Below are 20,918 nucleotides of genomic sequence, written 5' to 3'. Positions count from 1 at the left end.
TTTTTTAAATCAAAGCTTTTCAAGTTAAAGAAACAAAACTAAGAAACCAAAATAGAAACAAAGTTGAACCCCATGGGATCATTCTGATATTTATCTCCCTAATACTTCCAGGCCATAATAATAATACATTCGTAAATATTTACTGAGAACCCTCTACAGCCCTAGGGTATGCTCCTAGGTGATGGCAGTCAAGGGATGTATGTATAACACAGTGTGGAAAATACGGCATGAGAAATGCTAGGCAATCTTCAATAAGTGGTGCTGGGAAAACTGGACAGCTACATGTAAAAGAATGAAATTAGAACACTCTCTAACACCATACACAAAAATAAACTCAAAATGGATTAAAGACCTAAATGTGTAAGGCCAGACACTATAAAACTCTTAGAGGAAAACATAGGCAGAACACTCTGACATAAATCACAGGAAGATCCTTTCTGACCCGCCTCCTAGAGAAATGGAAATAAAAACAAAAATAAACAAATGGGACCTAATGAAACTTCAAAGCTTTTGCGCAGCAAAGGAAACCATAAACAAGACAAAAAAACAACCTTCAGAATGGGAGAAAATATTTGCAAATGAAGCAGTTGACAAAGGATTAATCTCCAAAATTTACAAGCAGCTCAATATCAAAAACAAACAACCCAATCCAAAAATGGGCAGAAGACCTAAATAGACATTTCTCCAAAGAAGATAAACAGATTGCCAACAAACACATGAAAAAATGCTCAACATCATTAATCATTGGAGAAATGCAAATCAAAACTACAATGAGATATCATCTCACACCAATCAGAATGGCCATCATCAAAAAATCTAGAAACAGTAAATGCTGGAGAGGGTGTGGAGAAAAGGGAACCCTCCTGCACTGTTGGTGGGAATGTAAATTGATACAGCCACTATGGAGAACGGTATGGAGTTTCCTTAAAAAACTAAAAATAGAACTACCATACAACCTAGCAATCCCACTACTGGACATATACCCTGAGAAAACCATAATTCAAAAGAAGTCATGTACCACAAGGTTCATTGCAGCTCTATTTACAATATCCAGGACATGGAAGCAAGCTAAGTGTCCATCGACCGACGAATGGATAAAGAAGATGTGGCACATATATATACAATGGAGTATTACTCAGCCATAAAAAGAAATGAAATTGAGTTATTTGTAGTGAGGCGGATGGACCTAGAGTCTGTCATACAGAGTGAAGTAAGTCAGAAAGAGAAAAACAAATACTGTATGCTAACACATATATATGGAATCTAAAAAAAAAAAAAGAATGGTCATGAAGAACCTACGGGCAGGACGGGAATAAAGACGCAGACCTACTAGAGAATGGACTTGAGGACATGGGGAGTGGGAAGGATAAGCTGGGACAAAATGAGAGAGTGGCATGGACGTATATACACTACCAGATGTAAAACCGATAGCTAGTGGGAAGCAGCCACATAGCACAGGGAGATCAGCTCGGTGCTTTGTGACCACCTAGAGGGGTGGGATAGGGAGGGTGGGAGGGAGGGAGATGCAAGAGGGAAGAGATATGGGGATATATGTATATGTATAGCTGATTCACTTTGTTATGAAGCAGAAACTAACACACCATTGTAAAGCAATTATACTCCAATAAAGATGTTTAAAAAAAAATAAAAACTACTTGATTCCAATTTTATTTTACATTAGGCCATATTTTTCTTTAAAAATAAAATGTACATGTTATTTGCCAGTTGGAAAAAAACCCAAAAAAAACAAAACAAACAAACAAAAAGAAATGCTAGGCAAGAGGAAAGAGTTTTAATGTGAGTTAAGGGGCAGAAAGGATTATTTTACCTTAGTCAGTAGGTAGGAATTGAATATATTTGGTGAAAAGGCAAAAGGGCATTTCATAATTGCATTTTAATTTAGGGCATTCTGGAATATTCTGAGTTTAAATATTGAAAATATCAAAGCACCTTGCTTTTACATATCCAGGCCACTTAAGATTTACCAACTGCCTAAAGTAATCTGAAACAGAGATCACGAACATAGGCAAGGAGGAACAGAGAAAGGTGGGGCATTGATTTTCAGGGTATTACTGACAAAAAGTGATGACTTTTTAAGAAAAGTACTGTCTGTAAAATGCATTGAAATTTTCATGGCAAAAGTATGTTCTCTTTGGTTATTGATATTCAGTGGCGTACAGGCAACAACATCTGATTTTCTAACAGTAACTCCAGTGAGTCATTAAATTACTACTGACCCCATGATACACACCCGGTGTGTCATAGCTGATGACGCTCAAGGTAGGCTATGCAAAAGCCATAAGATTCCTCAACATACAGCTCCTTGGAATTAAGTCACCCTGGTGGCATTCACTACATTCCATATTGTCAGAAAACAATCATACAGGCATAGTCATAAATTACTGAGGCCTAACTTTAATTATTCAAACCATTGTCAAGTCCTAGTGAAAGTTCTGAACCACAAATATGGTCCACAGATTATGATTTGGGAAATATCACTGTAGGCATTCAGTTAAGTTTGCTGAATTGGACTGAAGTTGCAACATCAGAGATCGTGCTTCAGCAAGGATGCAAAATGTAATGCAGGAAAAGGTTTGGGGGTTTTTGTTGTTTTGTTTAAATTTATCTAATTTTGAAACATCCAAACTGAATCTTCTTAGGTATGGTACAATATATAATCAATTATGGCAAAATGTTTTTAGAAGAGAAACTATGGTGAAATTGGGATGTGTACAGAAATTATGCTGTTGGCATTAGAATTACAGAGGGAGGGAGAAAATTTGAGCTGAGCCAAGCATGTCCCATCTCAGGTCGCTGCACTTGCTCTTACCGCTGCATGGGACACTCGTCCTTAGGATATCAGCCATAGATAGTTCCATGCAGCCTTCCAGTTTCTGGCTAAATGTTGCCTTCATCAAAGAGATCGCTGACTACTCTATACAAACTAGCAACACTTTTGCATCACTCTTTACCCTCTTCCTCTGGCTGTTATTTTCTTCTTAGCATGTATCAACATCCATACCTCACATATTTTTTTTTTTTTTGGTTTCTGTTTGTTTGTTTGCTTCTTCTCTCTAGAATATGTTCTTTGAGGACAAGGACTATGTTTTGTTTATTACTATATTCCCAGCATTATATCCATGACACATAGGCACTCAAAAAACTTTTCTTGAGGAAATAAATGGATGAATTGCTAGCTCTTTGTAGGTCAAGATTAATTACATGTAGCAGTTCCCACTATTAAATATGGTAAATCACTATTTAAATATAGTAAATTATATATTTACTTTAGGGAAGAGAAATGCATCCAAATACCTGAAATATTCAACAGAACAAAACTCAAAAAATACTCAAAAGCAAGAAGAGATATACAGTATATACAAATCTACAGAACCAAATACTGATACCTGAAGTTTCTCAGAGTTGAATTTGCTTACTAGGTTACCCAGTAACAGATGGCTAACAGAACTGTTAACTCAACAGCTTCCTAGTATATGGTTTAAAAGTATATGCAATTTCATAAATGGTGCTGAGATAACTGGATACCTACATGAAAAAGAATGAAGTTAGACACCCACTTCACACCATATACAAACATTAATCAAAAATGGATCCTAGACCTAAAGCTAAAAGCTAAAATTATAACTCTTAGGAAAAAAACATAAAAACAAACCTTTGTAACCTTAGCTTAAGCAATATTTTCTTGGATATGATTCCAAAAGAGTAAGCAACAAAAGAAAAAATAGACAAATTAGGCCCCCTCAAAATTAAAAAATATTGTGCTTCAAAAGAAGCTGACAAAAAAGTGAAGAAACAACCCACATAATGGGAGAAAATATTTGTAAATCATATATCTGACAAACAATTTATATCTAGAATATATAAATAACTCTTACAACTCAATAATAAAAAAAACAAATAACACAATAAAAAATGGTCAAAGGATGTGAATAGACATTTCTCCAGGGAAGATATACAAATGGCCAATACGCTCATGAAAAGATGATCAACATCAGTAGTCCTTAGGGAAAGGCAAATCAAAACCATAATGAGATACTACTTCATACCCACCAGATGCCAATAACAAGGATTGGCAAAGATGCAGAGAAGTTGGAATGCTCATACTTGCTGATGGGAATCTAAACTGCTGTAGCCACTTTGGAAATAGTTTGGCAGTTTCTCAAAATGTTAAACATAGAATTACCATATGACCAAAAATTCTACAACAAGGTATACAAGCAAGAGTATTGAAAACATATATCCACACAAAAATGTGTACACTAATGTTCATAGCAGCATTATTCACAATAGACAAAAAGTGGAAATAACCCAAATGTCCATCAACTGATGAATGGATAAACAATGGTGGCACATCCATATAATGGAATATTATTTGGCAACAAAAAGGAATGAAGTACTGATACATGCTACAACATGGAGGAATCTTGAAAACATTATGCTAGGTGAAGGATGCCATTCACGAAAGGTCACATAATGTATGATTCCATTTGTACAGAAAGTCCAGAATAGACAAATCTGTACAGCCAGAAAATAGATTGTTACCTAGTGCTAGGTTGAGGTAATGGGGGTGGGAATAGGGAATGACTGCTGATGTGTACAGCGTTTCTTTTGGGGATGATGAGAATGTTTGAAAATTAGATAGTGGTGTTGGTCGCACAGCTCAGAATATACTAAAAATTACTCAACTGTACACTTTAAATAAGGGTGAATTTTGTGGCATGTAAATTATATCTAAATAATATATTTTAAAAATACATATGGACAATTCAAGTATGTAGGAATCACAGCTGGATAGCAAAATATCCCATTTGGTACACTGAGGTTGTGCTACATAATAGAGTAATACAGAGTAGCATGAACCCCTCTCCTGAGGGGTGCAGATTATACAAAGGCAATAGAATTCTTCCCTTCAGGGCCAGTTCTATTCATAAGCAGAGCAAGAACCCTGGGTTTAAGAGGTATTCAAAGCCCATTTGCTCAGATTTTCTCCTTAGCTTGTTGCTTCAGGGTCTGAAATGCCTTTTATAGGTCATCCCGTGGTATTAGTCATGAATGACCTGATTAAAATAGAAACACTGTATGTGGAAATGCATAGTACATTAACTTATTAACACTAATAAGAATAAGCTTATGAACTAACTTAGCCAGGCGTTTCAGTAAGGCCCTAAAGGAATGAAATGTTAATCAAAATCGAAGGGAAGAGAAAAAGATTTGGTACCTGGCACACTGCCCCAAGTAGGAATTTCAGAAGTAAAATCTGAGAAACATAGATGCAAAATGTGGCATGGCACTAAATACTAATGTTTTGGTATATCATAATTTACCCACCTTGCCTTACCTTTCCTGACATGTAATCTAGCCATATAGGCTAGATTTATACAATTTTACTCTTTGGTTCTTCAAGCTTTAGTAGGTAAGTGGTAAATCTAGGATTATAAATCATAATCCTTGGCAGTGAAAATCCACTGAAGTATTTTTAAGAAAGGGAGTGTCATGATCAGGTGTTTTAGAAATATCATTCTGGCTGCAACATGAACAGATATGTGGAAACAAGACTGGATGTAGGGAGATAGTGTAGGGATCAACCACCCACCAAAATGGTATGTGGATTACTTCAAAATGAAAATGTCTGCAGAAAGTAATCTTATCAGGACTTCCCTTATCTGACTAAAGCAGGGCTTTATGAAAGTCAGCTGCCCCAGACCCAGTCTCTGGGGAAGTCTCTAGTCAGGAAGGTGACTGGCCTTAGGCACTGGAACATTCCAGAAAATTGTATGCACAAGCCTCATCAGAACCTTCCATCCTTTGAACTTCCTGAACTCATCCACCCCCCTTCATTAAGCTTGTATATAAACCCTTACTCCTAGCTGTTTGGGGAGCCACTTCATATGAGGTCCTCTCACTTGTATGTGAAAATTAACTTTTCTCCTGTTAATCTATCTGTCATCAATTAACTTGTAGGCTCCCAACCACTTGGACTTAAGTTGGTAGAGGATGTTTCTCCTCCCAACAATGGGTTAGGAGGCTGTTGAACTAATACTGGTGAAAAGACAATGCTGTGTTGGATAAGGGTAGCAGTAGAAGTAAGAGAGATGTTTCCAGCAGAATCAACAGGGCTTGGGATTTGGTTATGGTCAGGAGGGAATAGGAGGAACATGGAAATGAATCCTAGGTTTCTTCCCAGGGCCCTTCAAAAACTTAATACCTTGCTGGCTGAATGGCCTTTAAAATGTAGAGTGTGCTACAAAACTTGTGTGTGTGGGGGTGGGTGGGCAGCCCAAAATCAGGTAACAGATTCCTCATGGAGGGTTCCCTGGTGGCGCAGTGGTTAAGAATCCACCTGCCAATGCACGGGACACAGGTTCGATCCCTGGTCCGGGAAGATCCCACATGCCGCGGAGCAACTAAGCCCGTTCTCCACAACTACTGAGCCTGCTCTCTAGAGCCCGTGAGCCACAACTACTGAAGCCTGCATGCCTAGAGCCTGTGCCCCGCAACAAGAGAAGCCACCGCAATGAGAAGCCCATGCACTGCAACGAAGAGTACCCCCCCCTCACCACAGCTAGAGAAAACCTGCACGCAGCAACGAAGACCCAATGCAGCCATAAATAAATAAATAAATGTATTATTAAAAAAAGGAATTCCTCATGGAGAAAAATGTCTTATTTAGCAAAAGCATTTTGGTGAGCGATCTTTGATTCTGCATTTGGGGCTTGTCTAAAATGAGCTAAAAATTGGACAAAGAAAACATCGCCTGCATAATAAAGTAAGAAGAATGTTTTGCTTTAGCCAGAGATGGATGAATCAAATGTTACAAAACCAGGAAAAGCAGTGGAGGATAATAGGAGGTAGGGAAAATGGCTGCAAGACATTAGGAGCTAGGTCCTGAGAAAAGGTGCTGATTAGTGGCAAGTACTGCCAGTGAACAGAGACGTCTGATGTTCAGTTTCACATTATTTGCCATACTGTACTGTGATATAATGCCCTCGTATCCCAAGATATCCACCCAAACCTTTAACCCAACTGCCTGGTGTGATTGTGTTTCAGGGAGATAAATGAAAACATGTTTTACATTTGTGTTTATGCAAAATGGATAGAAGAGGATAGCCATAGGAGGAAGGATGTGAAAGAGATAATTCAGCATTAGTAGGAACTGAAAACAAAGAGTAAAGTGGGGAGGATGAACCCTCTGACCTTTACCACATCTAATGGGAAGTAGGGTGGGAAGTGGGGGTGGCGTCAAAACAAAAAAAACAAGAAAATTATGTTTCACACTATATGTGAGACCCAGAGAAGGGGCAAAAGTGGGACCATTTCCAGTTAACTATTGTAGGCAACTCTGAGCAAAGGGGGTGACTAGGGCCACCAGGCTGCTGATACACGGATAAATAGCTAAATTAGAACCTTTTAAATTATCTTTTCAGAAATCTAACTTCTAAATTTCCTCATTCTTCATTTCTATGCAAAAATGAAAGTACTTCTCTATTTGTGAATGTAGGTTATCTTGGACATACAACTAATGGTTCAGAGTATTAAAAGAGCTGTTATCTATATAACATGAGACATACCAATTAGGTGGAAGAGCTGAGTGTTGGAACACAAAAGATAATATTGCCTGGAGTAGAAAATAATATTGGACAGTTTTTAATCTTATGACTCAGTGCTTCAGCAAGATATAGGTTTTTCTTAATGAAGACTTCTGAACGAATGAAAATGTCTAAATTCCAGTATAAAACTAGTGCCTTCTTACCTGGAATATCTACTAAGTCAGTGAAATGTATTTTGAAGAAAAATATATTGAATGTCATATAATGTTTTAAAGTTTATTTTCTTATTGTTTCAGTTATTCTCTGGAGAGGCTTCCTTGAAGCAAGGCAGTTTAGAAAAAAAATTATGTACCTGGGAATTATCTTCACGAGTTAATCTTTTAAAAATCATGTCCTTCATTCATGATTTTCTTTTCTTTTTTTTTTTTTTTTTTTTTCGGCTGCGTTGGGTCTTCGTTGCTGTGCACGGGCCTTCTCTAGTTGCCGCGAGCGGGGGCTACTCTTCATTGCAGTGCGTGGGCTTTTCACCGCGGTGGCTTCTCTTTGCAGAGCATGGGCTCTAGGCGTGTGGGCTTCAGTAGTTGTGGCACGTGGGCTCAGTAGTTGTGGCTTGTGGGCTCTAGAGTGCAGGCTCAGTAGTTGTGGCGCACAGGCTTAGTTGCTCCGCAGTATGTGGGATCTTCCTGGACCAGGGCTTGAACCCGTGTCCCCTGCATTGGCAGGCGGATTCTTAACCACTTTACCACTGTTCCACCAGGAAAGTCCCTCATTCATGATTTTCATGGAGACATTATTGCACTTAACAAATTACTGGCTCTGTTGTTACCATCAGGAACTCTAATGAAAAACAGATTGTTTTCTCCTCCTGTTGAGATCAGTGCAATCTGTAGTAGAGTACTTTTCATTTTCAAAGAAGATCTAATAGAATGTACCATGAAAACACTGGAAAATGAGGGTTTTTTAAACAGTCACAGTCACAGGTTCTTGGTTCTCTGAGTTTGTATATTCTACCAATAAAAGGTATAAAAGGTATAAAACTATTTACATTATTTTGGTCCTGTAATATGGATCAATTTTTAAACTTTTAATAAATCAGGTTTTATAAATTCTGTGGAAATTTTTAAATTAACTTTATTTACTTTTTCAGCAGTGATAGAAAAATAAAAACATAAGCATTGTAGTTGGTCACCGGCTCTTCTTGCAGCTATTATCTCTCCATGAACAATTATTTGCAGTGTTTGGTAACGCTCAATGGTGTCACTGAGCTAACCTAACCTTAATCAGCCTGACATACTAAGCAGGTGACAGTTAAAATGAAATATTTTTTAATCTTTGAAAGATTTAACTTGTCACCAAGGCTGGTTCCTAACATCATCTAATAGAACAGCTATGCTCCTAGATCTTTCACATGAAACCAAGTCTACTTTGGCACTTTGGCAGTAGGCTGTCCACAACTTTTAAGTAAGATTCACTGTCTCTAAGATTTGTGATGGCAGAAAATTTTTGCAATAGCTCCACAAAATGTGAAGTGGACAAAATGTTTCTGTTTTTGGAAATAACAATTCAGGAAATGGAACATAACTAGTCCTTTTATTTTAGCTCCTTTCCCCAGTATGTTAATTAAATTGTGTAACCAAAATTGGATATTTTATTATTATTATTATTATTAGTTAGAGCTCTCCAGTAATTTTCTCATAGTTTTAGTTCTCTCTGCCATTTGAGGAAATCTCAAGAAGAACAACAGGAGGTTTATTAATAACATATTCTTCTCCCCTCTGACCCTCAGTGCCATAGATAAAGAGTTGGATTCTAAAAGTCTATTTGCATGTATGGAATGGAATCATTAAAAGCAAATTTTTAGCAGTATTTTCTCCCTGGAGTATAAGTAATTTGAACTTTTTTGGAGAATTTCAGCAAAGGAGTATTAGAAATAAATATTGGCCATTTGCAGGAGTAAGCACATTTATCACAAAACTTGGGGGGGAAAATGAAAAGTTACATTTTATTAATTAGAAGGAAGATGTCAATACTAATGTGAACTATTAAATTCAGTTAGCTGTTATTTCCCAAGAAACTAACCATGATATGTTATTCAGTATTCTAAAATACAACAGGTTTCAAGTCTTGAAATTAGTCAAAAATGGGAAAAATAAAAGATTGTAGCTTAAAATCTCTCACCCCTTCAGCTTCTAAAACTTTGTGCAAAACTTTACCCAGACAATTAACGTACCTAATAAAGTTTTGAGTCTCCAACTTCAGCCATTTGCAGCATTTGTAGGAGTGAGAGAAATGAGAAAAAATTCCTCACGCGTTTCCCTCCCACTGTCCTTTCTTCATGATAAAGGTCACAATTTTGCTTTATGATAGATTGGGTTATAGACTGTTGGAGCTAAAAGAGACTCTTTCAGTCATCTAGATTCACATTCTTATTTTATACAGAAGAGGAAACTGAGACCCAGAGAATTTAAATGACTTGCCCAAGGTCACAAAGCTAAAAATAATGGGATAAGAGCTAGAAAATATAAAGCAGGGAAGAGTTTTCCCCGTAAATTATTTTTTGTGGTTGTTAGTTCAAGTACGTTAGCCCTGTAAGAGATTAATTCAGGTGAGCCTGCTAAAAATACTTATTGTTTCTCAAGATAACAAAGATAGAAAAAAAATATCTAGAGGAATGAAAAGGGAAGTGGTCCACAGAACAAGTGAGACACAGCACATGTGCTTTGGTTTTAAGCCTTTGGGCTAAAATCACACTTACAATCTTAGTAACCAAAAAGAATCTTGTTCCTGGAATGCTTGTAGAGACCTGAATTACTCATAAGCTTCTTAGGAAAGAATTCACCCTTTGTTTGATATTGCAATGATTCTTGATCAGAAAGGCAAGCAAGCCTCTTTTATTGTTTTGAGCCTAGTCATACTGCAATTGCCAGTGTAACGATTTCCTTGGAAAACTTTTGACTAAAGAACCATCTGTTTTGAATGATTTTAGTATGGATTAGATGATCCCATGAGGTGTCTCCCTGCTCTACCATTCTTTCCCTATTGGTGCCAGGACAACAAACCTCACATACTTGTATCAGGAGTTAGAGTAGCCAGAAATGATAGAATTTCTAGCTGTAGACTTACTCAACTGAGGAAATAACCATGGAAAGTTTATTCCAAAGTATTGCCAGAGTCATTATTCTAAAAGGTTTAACTGAGGAGGGCTCAAATGCCAATATTCAGGACAAAACAACTCCAATGAAGTCAGTGGCTTTGGAACAAATATTTGGACCATTTGATAACTTAAGTGACAAGTCTAGCTTCTGGTTTTCCTTCTACTCAATTCCCTCTCCCCTCATCCCCCCAAAGTAAATCTGTTACTGCCAGAGGATAAAAATTCTTTTCTAATCTACTTTCACAGGTAGGAGACTGACCAAAAGCTCCATGGGGTCTTAATTAAAGTTTTCCATTTTGCTAAAAGATAAGAAAGAAACACTCTACCTTTGTTTCTGAAGTCTCTAGGAACAACTTTAGCCTGATATTGTATTAAAATACAACATTCAAAATAATATCTGGCAATTTTCTTGACATTCCAGAGGCATACTTGAAATAAGTGATGCCAAAAGGAGCTAAAAGTGGTGAAGGAAATTACAGAAGTGTTTGACTATCATCCAAAAGTTTCTAACAGAGGAAAATTTCCGTCCACCCCACAATCATCTTAAGGCTTTGTACCAAAGAATGCTAAAGATTTTAATTGGCTGGCAAAATACATAGCAGGTGGCAAAATATTTTTTACTTGGTAGCTAAAACATTTTCTTTTTCTTTACATACTTGACTGTTTTATAAATAACAATAAGAATTAGAAAATTAAAAATCAGGAATAGGAAACTATATTCAATATCCTGTGATAAACCATAATGGAAAAGAATATGAAAAAGAATGTGTGTGTGTGTGTGTGTGTGTGTGTATATAAAACTGAATCACTTAGCTGTATAACGGAAATTAACACAACATTGTAAATCAACTATACTTGAATAAAATACATTTTTTAAAAATCAGGAATAATTTATATATGATGAAGTCCTCTATTTGAAAACAGCAAGGTTCTTCAATCTTTTATAGCAAATAGAAACTCTTCAGTGCTCAAGTATTTGATTCTCTGGTCTCCCCTTGTGTCTCCCTGCCCCCACTGGAGTACTGTGAACAACCTTTCATGCTTATTCTTATGAATCAACATGAAATTTGACAACACTTTCCCTTCCTCATTTCAGATATGACTCATTGCTCTTGGTGTAATCCCCAAGGACCAGAAGCTCTACTTTAAAGTAAGTAACAAAAGAAGCACCTTTAATTCAACCTGGTTTACCCAGAGAACTCTAATGGTTATTATTCACTGCCTTCTTAAGTATGCATTATAAAGCTGAGTGCTTGAAGTGTCCTCTCTCCAGCTTTCCCTGGGGAAACCAATGCAGAAAAGCTGGAGAGGTAACCTGACTGATAAGTCTTAGACTTGAAGTTTATCAGCACTTCTACTTAACCATCCATTATCTCTAGGATGCTATTGGATTTTAGCTTTGGGAGCATTTAATTTATTTTCAAGATTTTGGATCATCTTCCCTTCAGACCACTCTGACTTTGCATACAAAAAGTAATAGATATGAGCTTCTTAAAAGCCTTTCCAATTTAAAGCTTGACCCCTTTTCTGCTTTGTGATAACCACTACCCCACCCTCCAGTCTCTCTCAGACTTAGAAAGTGCTGTGGAGCTCAATTCACTACAGAAATCTTAAATCATCTAGAAAAGCCTGTGGTCTTTCAAACAATACTCAAATAAGAAGGAAAAAATCATATGGTGCTCTAAGTAAAATTCTACTTACGCTTACTTGAAAATAGGAAAAAAATAAATAAAAAGCTGAGGCCCCTTTACTTTTCCAAATCCTAGAAACATCTAGTGCTGAGAGAAATTGTTTCTTGGTTTAGAAGATGAAAAGAATTAAAGTTAAACAATGATCCTTTTTCCATTTCTTTAAAAAAAAAAAAAAAAAGGCCGGCAGAGGCAAAAGCTCTGTTGGACAAATTGTTTCAGCAGATGTTCATTGTCCCAGGGAGAAAACAGCCCCTACTTTGCAGCTTAACACTTGCAAATTTAGAAACTTAAATATTTTTAACTTGAAATGGTCCATGTGGTATGAGTGAGATGTAAGTATTAAAATCATTTCTATGAGCAAGTGGTTACATTTTACTATTAGGTCCATAGAATGCTGACAACTGGTGTTATATCATGATATGGTGACGCAACAATTGTCACCCACCTGCACTTTCAAGCTTCTATAGTTTTTCCCCCCAATCATTTACAATAGCACCCTGGAAGAATATTAATAATTATACTAACATTTAGAGAGTACTTATGATGTACTAGGTACTCATAATTATCCTGTGATATAAGTACTGTTAGGATGCCTATTTTAAAATGTGGAAACCAAGACCCACAAAGATTAACTTATCTAAATCACAGAGCCAAGAAGTGGTGGCGATGGCATTCGAATGTAGGCAGCTTGACTCTAAGACAGGGATAGTCAAACTTTTTCTGTAAAGGGCCAGATAATAAATATTGTAGGCTTTTCAAGCCATAACACCTATGTTGCAACTACTAAACTCTGTCTTTGCAGAATAGCAGCCTAAGACAACATGTAAATGAGTGAGCATGGGTTATTCCAAGAAAACTTTATTATTTTTTTTTTAGAACATTTCTTTTTTTTTTTTTTAATTTTTTGCCTTATAACAAATTTAATCAGTTATACATATACATGTTTCCATATCCCCTCCCTTTTGCGTCTCCCTCCCACCCTCCCTATCCCAGCCCTCCAGGCGGTCACAAAGCACCGAGCTGATCTCCCTGTGCTATGCGGCTGCTTCCCACTAGCTATCTACCTTACGTTTGGTAGTGTATATATGTCCATGCCGCTCTTTCACTTTGTCACAGCTTACCCTTCCCCCTCCCCATATCCTCAAGAAAACTTTATTTATGGACCCTGAAATTTGAATTTCGTATAATTTTCATGTGTCACAAAGTATTATCCTTCTTTGAATTTTTTTTCAACTGTTTAAAAATGTAAAAACAATTCTTACCCCATGGGCTGTACAAAACCACAAGACAGTCTGGATTTGGCCCACAGACTAGTTTGTCGATCTGTGCATAAAGCTCTTAAGGACTATTTTTCTAGTAGTGTCTTTTTATAATTTTTTTTAAAACATCTAATAGAACTATATTTACATTCTAGCATTATCAAGTTATGTCAGACTTTATCATATAAAATTATATTTTGGGAAATAAGATTTGCTTTTTATATTATATGTATTAGATTGGAACATAAGAAATTTGCCAGTATTAGACTATTTGACCTATAAAAGTGACAATTTTATATGTTTCAGCATAATATTTATAAATGTCTGTTGTCTTAGGAGGTAACACTTATTTTATTAGAACAATAAAGCATAGGCTAGTGACCAGGAAAACATAAACAATTCAAGCATCAAATGTGTGACAAACTAGATGATTGTTAAGGTTCCTTTAGAATCTTTTCTATGAATTGAATTATAATAGTCTAGGAGTTGCAAAGTTCCATCATATTACCACATAGTTTCTCTGTGACAAGTACTAAACTGTAATATCTCATTTAGTTTCCATAATGACACTACGAGATAAGTGTTTTTACTGAGTTTATGGTTGAGACAATCTAGGTTCTTGCCCACATTCAGTGCACTTATAGATGGCAAAGCCTGGACTTGAACAAAGATGTTTCGCTCACACAACAAAGGTAATTTCGCTGTAATCTGTCAGTACCACTAAGACTTTTAAGATTAAAAATTAAAAAAAATTTTTTTTCAAAATTATTGCTAGAAAACTAGTTGTAAGGCATAATATTAGAATTTCTCTCATTTTCAGTAAACTCCAGAAAATATACTCACACAATTTTTTAACATTTTTTGTAGCTACATTTATATTGTTTCTTTGGAATTTTTTTATACTAATAACCTCCTACTTAGGTATGATCTCTGTTTTTAAATAGAAGAGCAGAAGAAGGTGAGAATCATAGCTTTTGGTAAACAGAACTTTCATAAGCTAACTGATTACTTAAAACTGATAACTTTACAAAGTCTGAGAATTTTAGAGCATCAAATCCCTTTTTTCACATTTTAACATATTAGCAGAACTTTTAACTCCTATATATACTAAGAAAACAATTCTGCATACACTAAGAAAAAAAAGCATTCGGGAAGGAAAGAAACTACAAAGTAAAATCAAAAGAAATATCTGGATCAGAATATTAAAATTATAATACCTTGCTTCATTTATGCTTCTCATTCCTTATCCAAAGAAGAAACCAATAACTTCATCAGTGGCTATTGAGGAATAAACTATGACATAAGTAAGAAATTCTGAAGAATTCACCAGGGATAGAAATATCTACCCAAGAAAATGAATTACTCTGAGTTATGGTTACACTGGAAAGATACATTACAGCTCTTTTTCTTTTATCCTTTTTTTTTTCTTTTCTTTTCCCTTTTTTCTTGGCATAGCAAATAAAATAAATTTCAGGCATGACTAGCCTCTTTCCACTCACAATTTTTCATCTTTACTTTTATGTCTTTTTTTCCTAAATGCCAGATTGACTTTTCTTACTAACATTATTTCAACTCATCAAACATTATATTTCCCTTCATTCAAAATTCACTTCAAAAGTCAGTCTTCTCTAGAATATACATCAAGCAAGTTGAAATTAGAGACATCTGCCAGAAAGTGAAATTCAAAAATTAATGAAAAGGTTCTTGGCAGTCCCCAAGAAGCAGAGGGTTTATATGGAAAAAAAAAAAAAAGTATGAACAAACTTTTGCAACTATTTATATAGTTATAATGCATCAGATTCTGTTATTTTGTTTTGAACACGTAATAGACCAGGATCAAAAATGGTTGAAGAAAGGGGGATTTGGGATCTTCTGATTTCCACTAGAATGTAATCACAACAAAAATGGGATTTTTATTTTATTCATTACTGAATTCGCAACTAAAACAGTTTCTGGAACATGATAGGTGCTCAATAAATATATATAGAATGAATGAATGGTTATTAAAGAGTGACTTTGGACATGAACTCAGGAGCACAACAGTTAAACAGATGATATTATTGTCTTGCCTTAATGAGTCCTTTATTCACAAGTAGAAGCAATGAGGGAAATATTGTACAAGTCATTCAGACAAAGCACTATTTAGTAATATGGACGTGACATGAGTTTAAGATAATGTGACCATTGTCATGTTTATTCTGGTAATAATCAAGGAAGGGAAAACTGGACAATCCAGTTAGATCATGATTCCTAGACTTTATATAGGCAGATTCCAGAAAGTTCAATTAAAAATTAGGGGGCTTCCCTGGTGGCGCAGTTGTTGAGAGTCCGCCTGCCAATGCAGGGGACACGGATTCGTGCCCCGGTCCGGGAGGATCTCACATGCCGCGGAGCGGCTGGGCCCGTAGGCCATGGCCGCTGAGCCTGCACGTCCGGAGCCTGTGCTCCGCAACGGGAGAGGCCACAACAGTGAGAGGCTCGCGTACCGCAAAAAAAAAAAAAATAATAAAATAAAATAAAATAAAATTAGGTGTGATCTTGTAGGCCAATATTATAAATAAAAGGAATGAAGGCACACGCGATTTCAGATTTTTTAAAACAAAAACTCTAACCCATAATCATGTATTTAGCCAGTCTCAGTCTCAGCATTATTGACTTTTGGAATCTGATACTTCTTTGTTCTAGGGAGTATCCTGTACATTGTGAGACGTTTAGCAGCAACCCTGGCCTCTACCCACTAGATGTTGGGAGTACCACACCCTCTCTGTTGTGCAACCAAAAAATATCTTCAGACATTGCCAAATTGAGAATAACTGCTCAAAAGGAAGGAAGAAAAGATAGACAGTATTCTCAGGTTTTAGAAATACTTATAAACACACCGAGAGATGAATGGATAAACCAAATACGGTTTGTGACTGCTTCAACCAATAGAGGACAGTGGATATGATTTTGGAGGCTAGTCGTAAAGGCCATGCAGCGTGTGCCTTCCTTGTTGGAGCTTGGAACACTTGCTCTTGGAGCCCTGAGTTGCCACATAGGAGGTCTAATTACTCTGAGGCCACCATGCTGTGAGGGAGCTCCAGTCACTTGGAGAGATTGCTTGTAGGCACCCTGGTTAACAGTGCCAGCTGAGTCGGTAGCCTGGGTGCCAGACAGGGAGTGAAGAGTCTTCAGATGTGTCAGGCTCCGGCCATTCAAGTCACATGCTGCCAATCAGTTCTTCACAGCTGGAGCTCCAGACATCAATGACCAGAGATAAGTTGCCCCCATCCCCTGCACTGTGCCCTAGCCAAATTCTTGACCCACAGAATCTGTGAGTGTGATAAAATAGCTGTGGTTTTGTGCTGCTAAGTTCTGGGTTATAGATAACTGGAACAATCAGCTATTCTGTTCCCCTTCTCAGAGACAACCACCATTACCAGTTTCTTGTGTGTTCTATCAAAGGTATTTTATGAATATAAAATCACATATTTAAATTATATTTTTAGTATAAATGGCTGTACACCACATACTTGTTCTGCACTTTGATTTTTTTCATTTAACGGCATATCTTGAAGATTCTTCAGCTACACATATAGAGTTTCTTCATTCCTTTATAGGGATGCATACTATTTTATTATGTAAATATTTCATAATTTAAATAATGAGTTTTCTATTGATGGACATTTAAATTGTTTTCAATCCTTTAGTTTTATAAACAGGTAGCAATTGCTGGAATGACATTTGTAATTTTTGTGACATTGACTGATTGCTCTCCATGGGGGTTATTCTGTTTTCCTCTCCTAATAGAAATTTAGTTTCCTCAAAAATACCTTGTTTTGTCAAACTTTGTTTTAAATCTCTGCCAAATAAATTGATAAGAATGAAAAAAAAAGAAAGAAATACTTATTTTTATTAATTTATTTTTTTTTATGGCTCACAGGCCCAGCCGCTCCACGGCATGCAGGTTCTTCCCGGACCGGGGCACGAACCTGTGTCCCCTGCATTGGCAGGTGGACTCTCTACCACTGCGCCACCAGGGAAGCCCAGAAAGAAATACTTAAAAGCAAACATGGAGAAAGGAACTTATAAGAGTGATTCAAAAATCATATCACTGCAGTTGAGAAGCTTAAAATCCCAGTTTAAAAAAAAAAAAAATTAAGAGCAAAAGAAAGGAATGTCTCCTCTGGCTTACTGGAGCAAGATAAAGTTTGGTGCTGATTGTGTATAGATAAATAATAGGACCATTAAAATTACTGAAATATTTTGCATAATCTTCTCTGTTTAGACAAATAATCTTCTAATATTACAAAGACCATTTTTAGGTAACAGTAAGAAAACACTGTATTACTTTATACATTATTCTGGATTTCTAAAGTTAGGTAAATTTCATATCAAAAGAGTATGGGAAAATTATCAAAGGCACAATAATGTTTTTAGAAATCTTTGAAATTATTTTGAGTTGTACCATAAAATAAACAATCCCAATTTCCAAAAAATTTAAAAATAGGTGGTGTTAAAAAAAATTGATAACCTACTTAGTAAGTATCTCTGAAATAATTCTAGAACAATCAAAGACATGCTGAGTGCCTGTAATAGAAGAATTGACTGTCAAAACCCTTGAGTGCATGGTATGAGATATGTCAAATTAATCTCATATTTGACTGAGTTTCTTAAATTGTAGATCAGAGTAATGCTATAAATGCAGTGTATCTTGATTTCCACAAAGGCTTTGTGAAATACCCTTAGGCTATCTGTGTTCTTGCAAACAAACTGGAAAAGCATGGGCTGATTGATAATACAGTTTGTTTTCCCTACACCACGAGCTAACTATTCCTCCTACCTTCATAGGCTCACCTGTTATAATGCTTTTTGGGAATATGTAGGACTTCTCAAAATAAAGTTTCAAAGCCATTAGACTCAATAATCAATAAGTGCCTTTCAAAGTCTATCATTTTATGGTATTTCAGTCACTGTCGTCTACAGACTGTCAGTGCAATTCAGTCTCTTCTTAATTAAGGTTGAACAAAAATTTTATAGACTGATTCCCATCCCATCCTAGGTGGACTTCATTCTTTTTGTAAAATTCTTAATCCACAGAGAAGCAAATCAATATCAGTTAATATTTAATTTAAAAAAATACCATTCAGAAATAAAAACAAGATTTATTGTTACACTATTAAATATATTTAACAGTTTATTAATGTCACAATCACTCTGTTATACTTACAGAGAAGAACTGGTGAACTAGGTGGGAAGAAATCTACCTGTAAGATATTGTATCAGTCTGACTTCTGCTCCACTCCACCCATTCTACATATTCACCTGTCACCCTGCTCCAATAAATACAAAATGACTAGGCAAAAATTTTACCAGCATAGATATTTTAAGCACCATAATACCAACAATATCAAAAGTATATTGTCAGGTCAAAGAGAACTTTTTGACAAGGTACAAAAAGGGAATGTAAGCTAGAATGGAATTGTTTAATTACATCTTACCTGGAAAGAAATGCACTGTTCCAAAAATGGTACTAAGTCACACCAAGTATACATAACTACAAACCATGCATTTATTTAAATGGGCTGCTTAATTTTACTACTATGTAAATAAAAAATACAGTGTAATGAATTTGTGATAACTGATGATACTATGATTTGTTATTTTAGTTTAAAATGTATACAAATTCAAGAAAGGAGACTCCAATTTGACAAGTTAAAAATAAATTGGGCTTCCCTGGTGGCGCAGTGGCCGAGAGTCCGCCGGCCCATGCAGGGGACATGGGTTCGTGCCCCAGTTCGGGAAGATCCCACATGCCCCGGAGTGGCTGGGCCCGTGAGCCATGGCAAATGAGCCTGCGTGTCCGGAGCCTGTGCTCCGCTAAGGGAGAGGCCACAACAGCGAGAGGCCCGCGTACCACAAAAAAATAAATAAATAAATAAATAAATAAATGGATGGTTTGAATGTCATATTCAACTATCCCTTCACTGATAGTGAGTCACATTATTGCACAAAATAGTTTCCTAACCAGAGTATTGGTTCACTGGTGGAAAACCCAAATCACATTATCATTAAAGGCATGCTGCAATGCTTTCTTTCCAGCATCAGCTAGGGTTCATATTGCACAGGCCATCTTTATACTCAGTTTTCTTCAAACTCTGAACAGATGGAAACTTACTTAATGAGACGACAAATATTTGACCTGACTTGTATCCATTACAATGATCTTCCTTGTAAAGGAAATATATTCCTGGGAAATCCAGAGCCATGCAGGAGAGGAGGTAAAATATGACTTTTAAAGAGAGGATCAATAACAGCGCTCAACTAGGTTCCCTGCAAATTTGACAAAGCTTGTTTTCAACATATAGTCTATGTAAGCTGTGTGATGTTGTGAGTGTAAGTTCACAGGATTATAGAGTTCAACCTAACCCTGTGAAAGTGTGAACTCTAAGAGTGGGAGGATGAATTGACCTAACAAACTCAGTATACAGGGTCCTCGTCAAACACTTATCCCACATTATTACACACAGTGAGCAGTACTTTGCCTGGGAGCAACTAACCTTGAATCAAGAAATGATATTTTCCTTCCTGAGAAAGAAGGGTGCATTTTTTGTTTGTATCATATGTATTAGTAAGCTACACTGAGTACAGGACCCTGATTTTATCTTCATCTTTTAGACAAAATCATGAGGAAAATAGCCAATAGAAAGGCTTTGTTTTTAAGAGAGACAGGTAACCAAGTTATACATAAGTCTTCCTTTTGAAGTTAACAAATATAAAGTCAATTTCTCAGCTGGAACCAGTCAGATTTGAAATCTTTTCTCCAAATAGAAATATGATATTTGCTTCCATAGCAATGATTTTAGAATTTCAACCCTAAATACACTCACAACTTATTGGTTTACCTGTATCTACTACTCTGAAAACAATGAGAAACAAACTCTAGAGCCTGTCTCACAGACCTCAATTATTACGGCTACCTCTTTAAAAAAATTTTTTTCCCTCAGAACCTTCAGCTGGAAGAAAATCAATTTAGCACGATTTTACTTGAAGCTATCCCAGGTAAAATCATAATTTCATATTCACCCATTCACTCATAAAAGCATTTAAGAGATTTAGGAAAAGTTAAGCATAAGGGAGAAGATAGCACTTTCAAATAAATCCAAATCTTACCTGGTAAATTGAAATGGAACAATACCCCTGAAATCCTTCTTGACTTGCACTCCTCTGCTCAAGGGACAACTAAATCACAGCAGCCAATATTCTT

General features: G+C 36.3%; 1 protein-coding gene across 1 annotated transcript in view; it reads left to right on the top strand.

The window, feature by feature from the left end:
* The window catches only part of LOC309809763 (uncharacterized protein), a 204,070-nt gene that overhangs the window by 40,502 nt on the left and 142,650 nt on the right, over window positions 1-20,918 (top strand). Inside the window, exon 4 of the mRNA XM_082631187.1 lies at window positions 11,819-11,872. The gene's annotated coding sequence lies outside the window, so the exon portion shown is untranslated. The remainder of the gene's footprint in view (window positions 1-11,818; window positions 11,873-20,918) is intronic.

This window comes from Mesoplodon mirus (genome assembly GCF_964341445.2).
Source record: "Mesoplodon mirus genome assembly, chromosome: 8".
Classification (NCBI taxonomy): Eukaryota; Metazoa; Chordata; class Mammalia; order Artiodactyla; family Ziphiidae; genus Mesoplodon; species Mesoplodon mirus.
Note: the sequence above shows the minus strand (reverse complement) of the source record. Positions and strands in the feature narration are given on the sequence as shown.